The sequence below is a fragment of the Sapajus apella genome, unplaced genomic scaffold, assembly GCF_009761245.1.
Source record: "Sapajus apella isolate SASKATOON/1434 unplaced genomic scaffold, GSC_monkey_1.0 scaffold25, whole genome shotgun sequence".
NCBI lineage: Eukaryota > Metazoa > Chordata > Mammalia > Primates > Cebidae > Sapajus > Sapajus apella.
Genome location: NW_022436965.1, coordinates 26,714,015 through 26,726,961, shown reverse-complemented (window position 1 = coordinate 26,726,961; position 12,947 = coordinate 26,714,015). Strand labels below are relative to the sequence as shown.

Here is a 12,947-nt window from a genome sequence, read left to right as displayed (position 1 = left end):
AACACTTTAGCCATAGCGTCTCATGATCACTGACTTTTCCATGCTCATGGTTAGGAAGAATCAATATTGTGAAAATGGCCATACTGCCTAAACTAACTTATACATTCAACTCTATCCCCATCAAGCTACCAATGACCTTCATCACAGAACTGGAAAATACCTCTTTCTCTCCTTTTTTAAACAAGAGAGGGGGGTCTCATTATGTTGCCTAGGCTGGACTCAAACTCCTGGGCTCAAGTGATACTGAGTAGCTGGCTTTCTTTTCTTTTCTTTTTTTTTTTTTTTTTAAAGAATGTACTGGATGTGGTTAGAAGTAAATACAGTTGACCCTTGAACAAAAGTTTGAATGAAGCAGGTCTATTTCTATGTGGATTTTTCTCAACCTTAGCAGAATGCCAAACCCACTTATATGCATGGCCAACTTTTCACACATGTAAATTCTGCAGGGCTAACTGTGGGACTTGAGTGTGTGCGGATTTGGATATATGCAGGCGGCTCTGTAACCAGTTCTCCACATAACACAGAGGGATAACTGCCTATGCTACCAATAGAATGAGCACTTCATTCTCTGATTATTGTTACCACTCACTATCACTGAAATTCTCAGTAAACTAGCTAATTCTTTTCCAAAGGTATAAATATCTAACAGTTCAGGTTTTTAGGGCCAGAGAACTTTGACACTTGAAAACTAGGGAGATCAAGCATTTTATTTATTTTCAGTCATTAATAAAAAATGCCAAGAGATTTGGAACACTTTAGCCATAGCGTCTCATGATCACTGACTTTTCACAAAATTCCCTGTGCTCGCGTTACTCTCTCAGACATAATTGGTATATTTCTATACAGTACCAGCCTCAAAGTTTCTTTTCAGCAGCAAGGGGGCAGCTGAGAACTGTGTTTCCCACAAGGCTACAGCTGTACTGGCCTATGCAAACAAAGTATTTCCTTTACTGTTGACACAATTATGTTCAAAGTAGGAGAAAAAAAGTAAACTTTTAAGAATAGGATTCAGCACTATGAAGAAGAAACCTGCTGGGTGTTAAAAGGATTGTGTTGAAGCATATTTTATGGAAGTTATTGTAGAAGAATGCTTTTAACACTCAAATAGACAAACAGTTTTTCTGAGGTTCTGGATAATTACTGTTATTTGATCAAAACAGTATAACAGATATTAGAAGTAACACTTGTCAAGCCATGGATTGAAGTCATGGTTAGTAATTTCTTTCTAAGGAAAGAGAACAAGTATTTTTTTAAATAGAGAAAATAATCCTAGCTTTAAAGTGACTGTATTTTTATAAAAGACAATGAATGGTGGTTTAAAAATATATATGCATTGCAGTTTTTTTTTGCATTTGTAAAAAGTGATTTCTCATTAGTTTACTGTAAAGTTCTTTTAGAAAATTACTGATTTCCACCTCACCAACCCTTTGATAGTCAGGAAGACTGTTAGGACTGTCCCTCACACAAATACTATTAGGACTATGTCTCACATTCTGGTTTGATCTTTCATTTCCCAACTACTGATTTTAATATCTAAAAACGTAGAACAGCCATCGACTGTTTAGTACTGTTATTTAAGCCACTCTCTCCCAAACTTACACTCCCTCACACCCTGCATTCCTGTACCCTTTAATCTCTTTGCAGTTGAGCTGTTGAAATTATTTTCTCTAAAGCAGACATACTCTTGGATAACTATTGAGTTCCTGTTATAGCTCAGCAAGAAAAAATGCTTATGATCCCAGTAGTCCTGACAAAGGTTCAAACTGCTTCTGTTCTTTTGACTTTCCTTGAAGAGTTTTTACTTCCAACATAGTGACCTATTCTGCTTTTTTTGCTTAGTTCCAGTTGTTTATAGCTTATTTTCCTGTAAATACTTTATCTTTTTCTCCTCTCTTTGACTTCGTTTAGTATGATTTGGAGAGGGAGTTTGGGGAAAAACCTTTTCTCAAACTTCCAAGTCACTGAATGTAGTATAACTGATACATTAATAAGAAAAATATCCAATTAAGGTTAATGCTCTTTTTGTTTTAAGAGACAAGGCCTGTATTGCTCAGGATGGAGTACAGTGGTACAGTCATAGCTCACTTCAGCCTCCAGCTCCTGAGCTCAAGCAGTCCTCCTATGTCAACCTCCAGAATAGCTGGGACTACAGGAAAGTGCCATCACATCCAGCTAATTTTTATTTATTTATTTTTTATAGAGATGGGGTCTCACTTTGTTGCCCAGGCTGGTCTTGAACTCCTGGGCCCAATAATGCTTATTTTAAAAATGCTTTTGTATGATAGCCTATTTAGGGAGGGAGGGAGGAGGTTGATTAAATAACATAACAAAATGAATTCAAGAGCTAAGACAGAAACAAATACTCAGGAAAGCTCAAATAAAGTTAAGATGATGATGTTAAAAGAGCGGAAAAGAAACATTGAGAAGAAAGGCGGGGAAATGATATTAATTTATCTATTATTTCAATATACATTTTAAATACCATCCTTACATATTACTGTCTCATCCACTAATATATAGAGAAAGAATTTCTTCCTGGGGCAGTTTTTCATTAAAAACAGGTTCTCTTTGATTCAGATGACTATGAATGTCAATTTGCCATATTATCTCTACCTGTTTAGTATTTTTTCTTTTGCAAATGAGATGGATGCCTACTTTGGGAACTTTTTTATATCTTACATTTTCTGTTTTCAGTACCTGTCTCAAATCGTAAGTAAACACATGAAGTGTCTTTTCATCAGTTTCAAATACATACATAATATTACAGAAGAACCTGAGCTATAGCCCTATAACTGCCTGAGAGATGTCTCTCTCTTCTCTCTTTCCAAGTATTTTATATATTCTAGCAATAGTACCATATTTGGGTATTCACTCCTTATTGGTCCCTTATAAAAATCGTTAACACTATCATATATATGGCATGGATTATAAGGGTAACCTTAAGTAATAGGGACTTATTGTAAGATATACGAGATTAAAGAAGCACAGGAAACTGGTTCAGAATCCAGATAATCCCTCGGTGCTTGTGCTTCGTAAAGTAGAATGTATACGATTCTTCATGGAGAATAAGAATAGTGGTTTATTGTCATTTCTGATTTGACAGCAGCTCCAGTGATTCCACTTTAGTCTTTTTTTTAACACATACTGATTGATACTCCTCAAACACAAAGATTTGATTGGGTAGTTCTGGTCACCATCTCTTATGCAGAGAATTACTATGGCAGCTTTGGCTTATGATCCATAGTTCATTCATTTGTGACGAGGGAAATAGGGTTGGCTTCATTAAGTGTATTCTCTTGCTTTGTCAGCCAGCAACTTTATGCATAAGGAAAAACCTGGGGCCACTCTTCTAAGAAAATGATTGTGGCAGGTGCTGGGAACTTCGTAAACTGTTTATTATACCAGGCACCCTGTTTTTCATTAATTCTTTTTTTCCCTGTTCTTAGTAAGTGTGCATTAAATTCTTTCTTGTATTGGTTCCTAATTGTTTGATTTAAAAGGCCCATCTTCTTGTCTATATGATAAGCCTTTTAAAGGCAGGAAATATTGTATGTTTTTGTGACCACCCCTAATACTCCGCGATGCCCACCACTCAGTGCTTACTGAGCAGAATAGTTTTAGATGTGATCCACTGAGAGAATTCACAGTGATGGAAATTTGTTGGTTCTCATAATCATTTAAAAGGTATTTTTTTACATTGGTTTGTTTAAAGAAATTGGAATCTATTCTACTGATCTAAGAAGTAATATAAGCTATGCTAAATTCCAGTAGAAGGTTAAGTTATTCTGTTTTTTCCGTTTATGGTTTGCACTAGCCAGATATCATCAGCTTATTCTTGTCTCTGAATCTAAGCTGTAGGGCTAAATAACTCACCTGGGTGCAGTGTTTAACGGCTTTCTGTGTCAGAAAGTAGAAATTTGAGGTATTTGCATCTTCATTTAAAATTATTTGTTGGCAGCATTTTTGGAGTAGATTGTTGTTAGACCTTAGTGCTTTCTTTTTTGGAGAAGGGATGGGTTCTGCTGTTTGTACAGATTCAAGCAGTAGGAGCCAGAAACTTGAAACTTTGGGAACACTGTAGGAAATGCTGTGATTATTGCAAAAAAAAGTTGACTGATGATATTATTTGTTCAAAATGTTTGCCAGAGGTTTAGTTTCACAGATGGGCATAAAACCGAATTTCAAAAATAGCAGTGATATTTTCTAAATTAATACCTAGACTGATATCTAACACATGAAGAATGGCGTATTCTCTTAATGCCAGTTATTTATTTCTTAGAAATTCATGTTTAGTTTATATGCATATATAAAAATTCTATATACAATGATATTTGTATAAAATCTTCAGAGGCAGGAGGAATTTCTTTAGTAATCAAAGGAAATTAGTTTATAAAGTCTATTTCAAAAGGCTACAGCTCCTTCTTTTGTTTTTGAGACCTCAAAACTTGAGCGTACACATCGATCTTGGAGTTTGGCCATTTTCTTATCTCGACTTTCATGGCCTTTCAGCCAAATTCTATCTGGAAGAAAATGTGAATAGATGAGTTTGGAAAGATACTTGCATTTTAGAAAAGGGTCTTATTTCAGAAGAGAGATGTTTTAAAACACCTTCTTTTAAAAGGCTTTTTAAAATTAATTTTTCACTTTAATATACATTCTCATTCAGGTCTAAAGCACGTGTAAAAAAATAGAGCAGAGTTGACTGAGTACCCTAGGTTAATAAACTTAACCTAGATTTATTTTATCACTATACCAATAATGTTCTTTTTATATGTCCATTTTCTATTTCACTTTATTATATACAAATATTAACACTTTAATGTATACTACCTTTGTAGTTTACGAACCTCTTTCATACACGTAATCTCAGCTGTTCCTTACGTATAATCACATAAGTATTCTTAGTCCTGTTTTATGGCTGAAAGAACTGAAGCTCTTAGATAAGCAGCTTATCTAAGGACACAAAAATGGTCAGCATTAGAACTCAGGCAATAACTGATGTATTCTAATTTAATACAGCGATTTTTTTTCTTTACATTGTGGTGCATTTTCTCTATATCTGGTACTTTTAGATATATTACAGCAGATGTAAATAACAAATTACCCTAACCCTCCAAAACCAAGATGTTTCATTGCTAAATCTGCCAGACAGTTTTGGCAGATTCATTACACAACTTCAAAAATTTTTTGTTTGTTAATTACCTGATTATAGGTTAAGTACTTTATTAGATTATGCTTTCATAATACTGGAGAATAACTTAATGGTTTGAAATATTATAATATAGCTTCAGATTTCAAGTTAGGGAATAGAATAAATAGGACTTGAAAGTTTCTGGTTTCTTTTTAAAACAGTATCTGAAATTTCCAACATAGAGGGAAAGAAATGTCTTTGCTTTGTCTTAAAAAGAAGTAATTTATTGAAAATATAAGCTGTTCTAATTATTGGTCTTCTAGAGCTTCTCATTGAAAAGAGTGGGATTTTTGTGTGTGTAAGTACATTTTTTTATGGATTCTGTATATGGCATGCTAGATCTTTGAGATCAGAAGCATTTGATCTCAAACTCCTTAAATGGGAGTTACTGTTGTGTAGTTTTAGAGGATTTAACTGTCTGTTCTTTGTCTCTAAAACATTGCTAGCTAACATAATTTTTTTTAATTTACACTTTTCAATCACAGAGTCTAAAATAAATTGCTTTATATTTGAGAAATGATTGTACAGTAGTCTATAACTAGGCTTGTATGGAGCCACAGAGAACTTATAACTCAAGAATAATATGAAGTCTTCAAAATTCTCAGAATGATGGACAGATCCATCTGAGTCATGATAATTTTCAACTGTTCATTGTTTGTTTGCTCTATTTGGTAGTCTTATTATTGTAAAATGTGTTTTTCATATGCATTTGTTTAATCTCTCCTTTTTAGGTTATATGCTTTCTCTGGGCGGGGATAAAATCTATTCATTCTGTTTTGTCTTTTACAAGATCTTTTGCAATGCGTTGCAGGCTATGCAGAGTAAGTCCTAAATAAATGTTGACTACTCAGACCACTAACTGTTTATTTGTGCCCTTTACCATTATTTTTTATGTCCGACTCTTCAAAAGATTACTAGAGGTGGGGTTTGCAGAAATCAACGGAGGACGTTTTCTCAATGAATGTTTAGAATTACTTCTGTAACTTGGATAGCAATGAAGTTTTTAAGAATATATAGTCTACTTTGATGTGGGTGGACTTTCAGCTGTGTAATGGAATAATTCCTGAAAGACTTCTAAAGTTACATCGAAAAAAGGCAGGCTTTAGGGTGGGAAGAGGGAGAGGAGCAGAAAAAATAACTGTTAAGTAACTAGGCTTGCTACCTGGGTAATGAAATAATCTATACAACAAACCCCTGTGAGACAAGTTTACTTATAAAACAAACCTGTGCATGTAACCCTGAACTTAAAAGTTAAAAAAAGAAAAAAGCTAGGATTTAATGATTGATAACTTAAAGTTCTCAATTTTTTTGTAGTGAGGGAAGAAAATATTTACCCAAAGCAGAACTTCATTCCCAGAAAGAACATTTCTTCACATCATGAATATGTGAGGAAAAAATGTATGTTAAACAACTCATAGGTGCAGATCCTCGGGACCTGCATTCTAGCCCCAGTGTTGCCACTCAGTGACATTTACTGTGTGACTTTAGACAAATCACTTAGTCCCTCTTATCTTCAGTTTCCTTATCTGTAAAGTGATAAAGTTAGTGTAGATTTGCTTTTTTCTTTCTGGCTCCAGAAATCTATAGTTTTCTTTTGTGTGTGTATGTGTGTGTTTTCCTCTTAGAAAGCTGCAGTATTGCTTTAAACTTTGAAGTTGCAAAAGTGATTCAATCTAGTGGAGTCAGTATATTTTAAGAGTTTTGAAAAAAAAAAAACCTATAATAAAAATAACAAAATGTGAAGTTACAAGGTGGGTGGGGCTATAAATTAATGAATTTATTTTTTGAAAAGCTGGCAGTTTTGTAATTTAATAACATTTATACAGTACACAATACAACAATCTTTAATCTTCATAATATTCCTATGAGATAGGTACAGTTAATTATCATCATTTTACAGATGGAGAACCTGAGGCAGAGAGATTAATTTGTCCATTGTGAACTCCAATAAGAAAGATGAAAAAGAAGGAAGAAAAAGTGGGCTTTAGAAATGAAAAAACAAATTTGTCCATTGTGACATAGTTTATAAATGGCTGAGTCAGAATTTAAGAAAGTCTGGGTCCAGAGTCTGTGTTCCTCATCATTTCCGTCTATTGCCTATGTAAAACTATTATATCAAGGTAGTCAACTTGGAGTTTAATTTCATTGATCTCTCTTTTCAAAACATATTTGGAGTTGTTTCAGGATCATTTTCCAGAGACCAAGACAAAGCCCTGTGGAAAACCAAGCCACATTTTACTCAGAGTAATAGTGTGAGAGGAATAAGAGCCAGCAGGGAAACACAGAGGAAATTATTAGGACTTTAGGAGAATTGGAAGAGTACAGATGAAGGAAAATAAATCAACGTGTTTATGCTATTTTAAAACGTAGAGGTCAAGGAAGAAGAGTTCAGAAAAGGAGGTTGTCAGTGGTATCAGATGTTACAGAGCTCCCTGAGCATGAGAAATGAAAGAAACTCATTTGTCTTGTGTAAACATAAAAATCATTGGTGACTTGAGATGATATTTATTGTAGAGTAATCAGAACAGAATCCAGAGAAGAGACAGAAGAGAATGGGAAAGAAAAACAATGGTTTGGTAAATTTGACACTAAAAGGAAGTAGAGATAGCCTGCATGTAGATAAGGAGAAGAGAACTAAGAGTGTGTGTGTATGTGTTTGTGTTAAGGATAGGAGAGACATAAAGATAGGGTATAAGGTAAATAGGAACTACTGTAGTTAGTTTATACACATGTAAATATAAGAATAGAGTACGTTTTATGCTTGACAGATATTCTAAAGGAAAATAAAAGTCATTGTTTCTCATCTGTATTGTTTTCTGTTTAAAGTAAAAGCATGGAGAAAGTTGAACAGTTTTTGTTTATTTGCAGTAGGACTACAGAAAAGAAAAATAAAAGAGTGTATGGGATTAAAACCAGATTAAAAAAATCATATTTAAAGTACTCCTTGACATATCAAAAATCTTTTAAATCTTAAATAAGGAGCTGACTTTTAATAACAGTAAAGCGTTTTCAAAATGTTAAAGTTGACATAACTATTTATCATTTAACTTACATGTAAATGGTTTTATAATTTTTTTCTCATATTAAGTTAGAAAACTGGCAAAGTAACCTACATAAAATTTGTATAGCCTTTTTGGTGATGTCATAAAACTTAATTATGGAGGAAGTAATTATTATAATTAGGAAAAGTTGATGACTTATGATCTGACTCAGGATCAAGTCTGAAACACTCATGTCATTTCCTTCCCTCCTCTGTATACTGTGATTTGTTCATTTTGGACTCTTAATATTTTAACTTTTGACACTATCAGCAAATTGAAACACTGACACTTAGTTGCTGTTTTCCTGAAAAATCTTAAGGCTAATAATTGTGTGATACTTACTTCAACACATTGCTGCTAATCTTCTATCAAGATCTCATTATGGGTAGGCTTTGAGGAGTTATCCAGTTCATAATATGGGCATCGCACTGAAAGCCTGCAAGATGGATGATTGGCTGAGAGTAGGAGTATAGTATCTAACTAAATAAGAATTATGTGATTGTTTAATGTCTGTTTCCCCTGCCAGACTATAAGCACTCTGAGGGTAAGAACCCTCTCTGTGTTAGCCATGACTGTTCCCAATACATGGTGTATCAGGTATGTAGCAAGTATTCAATAAACATTGAATGAATAAATGAACTAATGAACTAGATACCAAGTCCATCAGTTTGTCACTGTATTCTAAATTAGTTTATATAGTCACTGTAATGTGATAAAGAATTTGTGATAGGCCAGTTATGAGTATTGTTATCAGGGCCATCTGTGTCTCGTGTTAAGTCTGGAAATCAGTCTTTGAAAATGAGTGAATTCAAATGCATTTTTAAAAGGCTAAGTGCCATTTTGCATGAGGGAAACTATATACCCAGTAAGAATTTCTCTGTGTTTCAAAGTTGAAACACTGATCTTGGTAACACGTGGACAGAAAAGATTATTTTCATTAAGGGTGCTAAACAGATTGTGCTATCATTTTAACCTCTGGAGTGAATAAGCCCCAGACTGAATAAGCTCTTTATCTATAAGATGCCTGTCTGTAATGTGTCTGTGATGTCCTAGAAGGATGATTATCCCCTGCATAGTGCTTATTTCATGTATGAAATGAATTTAAGATAAGCTTGTCAACATAGAATATCTTTTAAATGATTTATTTGGAGTCATAAACAATTATCATATGCCTTAAAATCTTGAAAAATTAACCTAAAATATACAGAAGAGACAATTTACCTGTAACAGTTAATAGTTACATGTAAACTGTTACTCAGTTTACATTTTACAGCTATTTCTTTTCTAATTCCATAACTTTTATTACTGAGGGTCAATGTCACATACTTATTTTGAAGTTCCTTGGAAAGGTTAGTTGAATTATCCCCCTCCAAAATGTGCTTTTGAATTAGCAGCTTTTGAATATTCTAGTGGAGGCACTAGCAATGTGAACTAGAGGGAATGATATATAGTAAAAATAATAATTTTTCTTTGACTTTGGAATGAGGATAATCTGAGTCACAGCCATGTAGGGAGACATTTTGTGATGTATGTAGATATGTATGCATGTCCGTCTATGTATCCATCCTCTTGTTTTCTGGACATTTGACCCTAACCTTTCAGGCTCCTATTTTGCCATCAGGTCCAAAACCAATCTGAGTAATAAAGTGGAAATCCTTAAATCAGTGGGTCGCAAACTTTTTGGTTTTCAAATCAAAGAAACAATGAGAAGAGTAGCATTTTTTTTTTAGCATTAAGAAAAATCTCTTTAATAACTGGCTTAATAGAAGCCAGCTAGATTCTAATGTCTGTTCTTTTTGGTCAAAATATATGAAGAAAATCCAGCCTCACACAGAGATGTAGTTGGAAAGAAAGGAATATTTTAAAACACTTTCAGATAATTGTGGGTATTCTTTGATGCGACACCAAAATGCAACAAGAGGTAGTTTCTTAAAGGTTAGTTGCAACAATGGAAACCAAATCTGTGAAATTTTAGTACTCTGAAATTAAAGTCCATTGGTTTATCTTGCACTTTGAATGGATCTTTTACCTATGCAAGGTTTTGTAACATCATACATTGGTCGTTTGAAAATACTGGTTCATTGAGTTATACAGATCTTCCAAATGTTGACACATTTTATTATATATTAAAACATCACATTCTTTAGTGTTAACACAAATCTTATCAGAAAGGTCTTTAAATATTGTGAGGAGTTCATGGTAGCAGATTCAGGTTTTCCAAAATTCTAGTTTTCATTTGAAGATTCAAATTTTATCATTGTCATACATATGTCACTTTTCTTTGAAGTGGTAGATTCACTTAATTCATTTTCAAGAACATATCTATCCAAGGCTGAACAACTGTAGTTTATCAGTCAGTCAGTCTTTCAAGTAAAAATGGTGTTCCATGAAGAAAGTAGCTAGGATAGCTCACAGCTCAATTACACAAGTGATTTTCCTCTAGACAGCAGTTGTACTTTGATATACGACAGAAATGCTTTATGTGTATTTCCCATTTTGTCATACAGAATATTAAAAAGACATCTATTCAAGGGTCAAGATTTCATATAATTAATAACTTCTATTGCTTCGTCAAAGACTTCCCTCAGCTAAATTGACTGTATGGTACGTGCATGTATACGAACATGGGGCAGTAATATGATGAACTATGTAGTACAGTATGGTGCTGTCTTAATTCATGCTAAGGCACCATCATTGCTTTTGCATCATCAGTGTAAATATCAACACAGTTATTCAAGATAAATGATGAGATTTAAGAAAGTTATTCAACACTGAATATTTCAGTACTGTTAGTGTTTGTTGCCAAGCTTTCCTATAAAAGGTCTTTGTTGGCTGGGCACAGTGGCTCACACCTGTAATCTCAGCACTTTGGGAGGTTGAGGCAGGTAGAGCATCTGAGGTTAGGAGTTCAAGACCAGCCTGGCCAATATGGCGAAACCCCGTCTCTACTAAAAAATACAAAAATTAGACAGGTGTGGTGGCAGGCACCTGTAATCCCAGCTACTTGGGAGGCTGAGGCAGGGAAAATTGCTTCAACCCGGGAGGCGGAAGTTGCATTAACTTGACGCGACAGCACTCTAGCCTAGGTGACACAACGATACTCCGTCTCAGGGAAAAAGAGAAAATAAAGGGTCTTTGTTGTTGATTGCTTGGGGCTCATACTGAATGAATATAAGCAAAACATAAAATCTATAGATTCTTCTACTTGTGAAACAAAAGCACAATTCTGTAATTAAGATATTAACTCAGCCTTCATATTTGCAGCTAAGTCTAATTTGATGAGTTACCACATGGCTGGAAAGTGCCATGATTTCTTATACTGATTTTCAGCAGGCATTGAGCCAGGTTGATTATCCACAATTTTATTAGTCTCTCAGCTATTATATGCACTTTTTCAGTCAATGTGTCATATTAATAACTTACAATGTAGAATACTTCTGTGGTCTTTTCATTTCCAGTATGAAAAGCTGTAATGGAATTTTTCTTTTAGAGGATTCATCATATCTACGTTTAAAATATCCAGTTCCTTTTTCTTTGAACTCTACATGATTGGTCGCAGAATGACATCACAACTTAATTGGCACCATTATAGTATTTGAAAGATACTTTTGTTGCAAAATAGACAAGAAGGTAGATTGTTAATACCTCTGAAACAAGAGAAAGATGGCTTTCAACATATGGTCATTTTTTATTAACAATTTTGACTAGTTTCTTTGCTGGATTCCACCTTTCCATGAGTCATAAAATTCTCAAATGTATCAGATTTATCTTTTTCTGTATCTTATATGTAGACAATGTAGTTGTGGGTTAAGGAGGCAAGTTTTCTAATCTCCTATCTTTTAAGCCAACAATTCATTCTTAAATATAAGAAAAAAATATGTAATAGATTTTCCTATGGAATATTAAAATACAAGAAGTTTTAGATAAAATAAAAAATTTAGAAACTTTTCCAAAAAAATTTAATAATACTATTATAAAACAAAACAAAGTATACATTCTTCTTTGTTGTATTTACATGGAAGTTTTAGTAGTGGAGTCCATATAACTAAACTCCATAATAATGTGTTTTCATAACTTTCTTCATTTTTCTACTACTAGATCATAGGAGGCTTGTTTCTCTTAAGGTTTAGTTTTTCATGAACTCAGAAAATAGTTTTACAGGAAGTACCTACTGAGTATTCTGAGGATATGCAAGGAGGATGGGTTCCAATGATAAATAATACACAGCCTCTGTGCTCAGGGAGCTTATAGTTTAGTTGGTGCTAAACAGATAAATTAGCAAAACAATTGACAGATAATAAGTATTATGATGAAAACACATAGTGGCTCAGAGAATAACAAGGTTGCTGTCCTCAGACAGCAACATCTAGCTGATATCTCAAACATGGGGTGAATCCAAGGATTCCAGGCAGAGGAAAGAGCATATAAAGGCAGTTAAGTAAGGCAGGAAAGAGCTTTATTTGAGGCACTGAAAGAAAACCAACGTGACAGGAGTAGTGAATGGGATGGGGGGTGAGTAATGAAAATGAGGTTTGGGAGATTGGAAGGGGCTAGATCCACAAGGCCTTAGGAGCTATAGGAAATAGTTTGGGTTTTATTCTGAGGGCCAGCGAAGGGATTTAAGCAGCAGAATAACATGAATGATTTAGTTCGTAGAAGGATGTTCAGTGCTATGTGGACAATGCATTAGAAAAAGAGCTATTAACAGTAGAAGC

The 12,947-nt window shown here is 34.1% G+C and overlaps 1 protein-coding gene across 2 annotated transcripts in view; it reads left to right on the top strand.

Moving 5' to 3' along the window:
• The window catches only part of ATF6 (activating transcription factor 6), a 191,457-nt gene that overhangs the window by 94,403 nt on the left and 84,107 nt on the right, over positions 1-12,947 (top strand). The window lies entirely within an intron of this gene.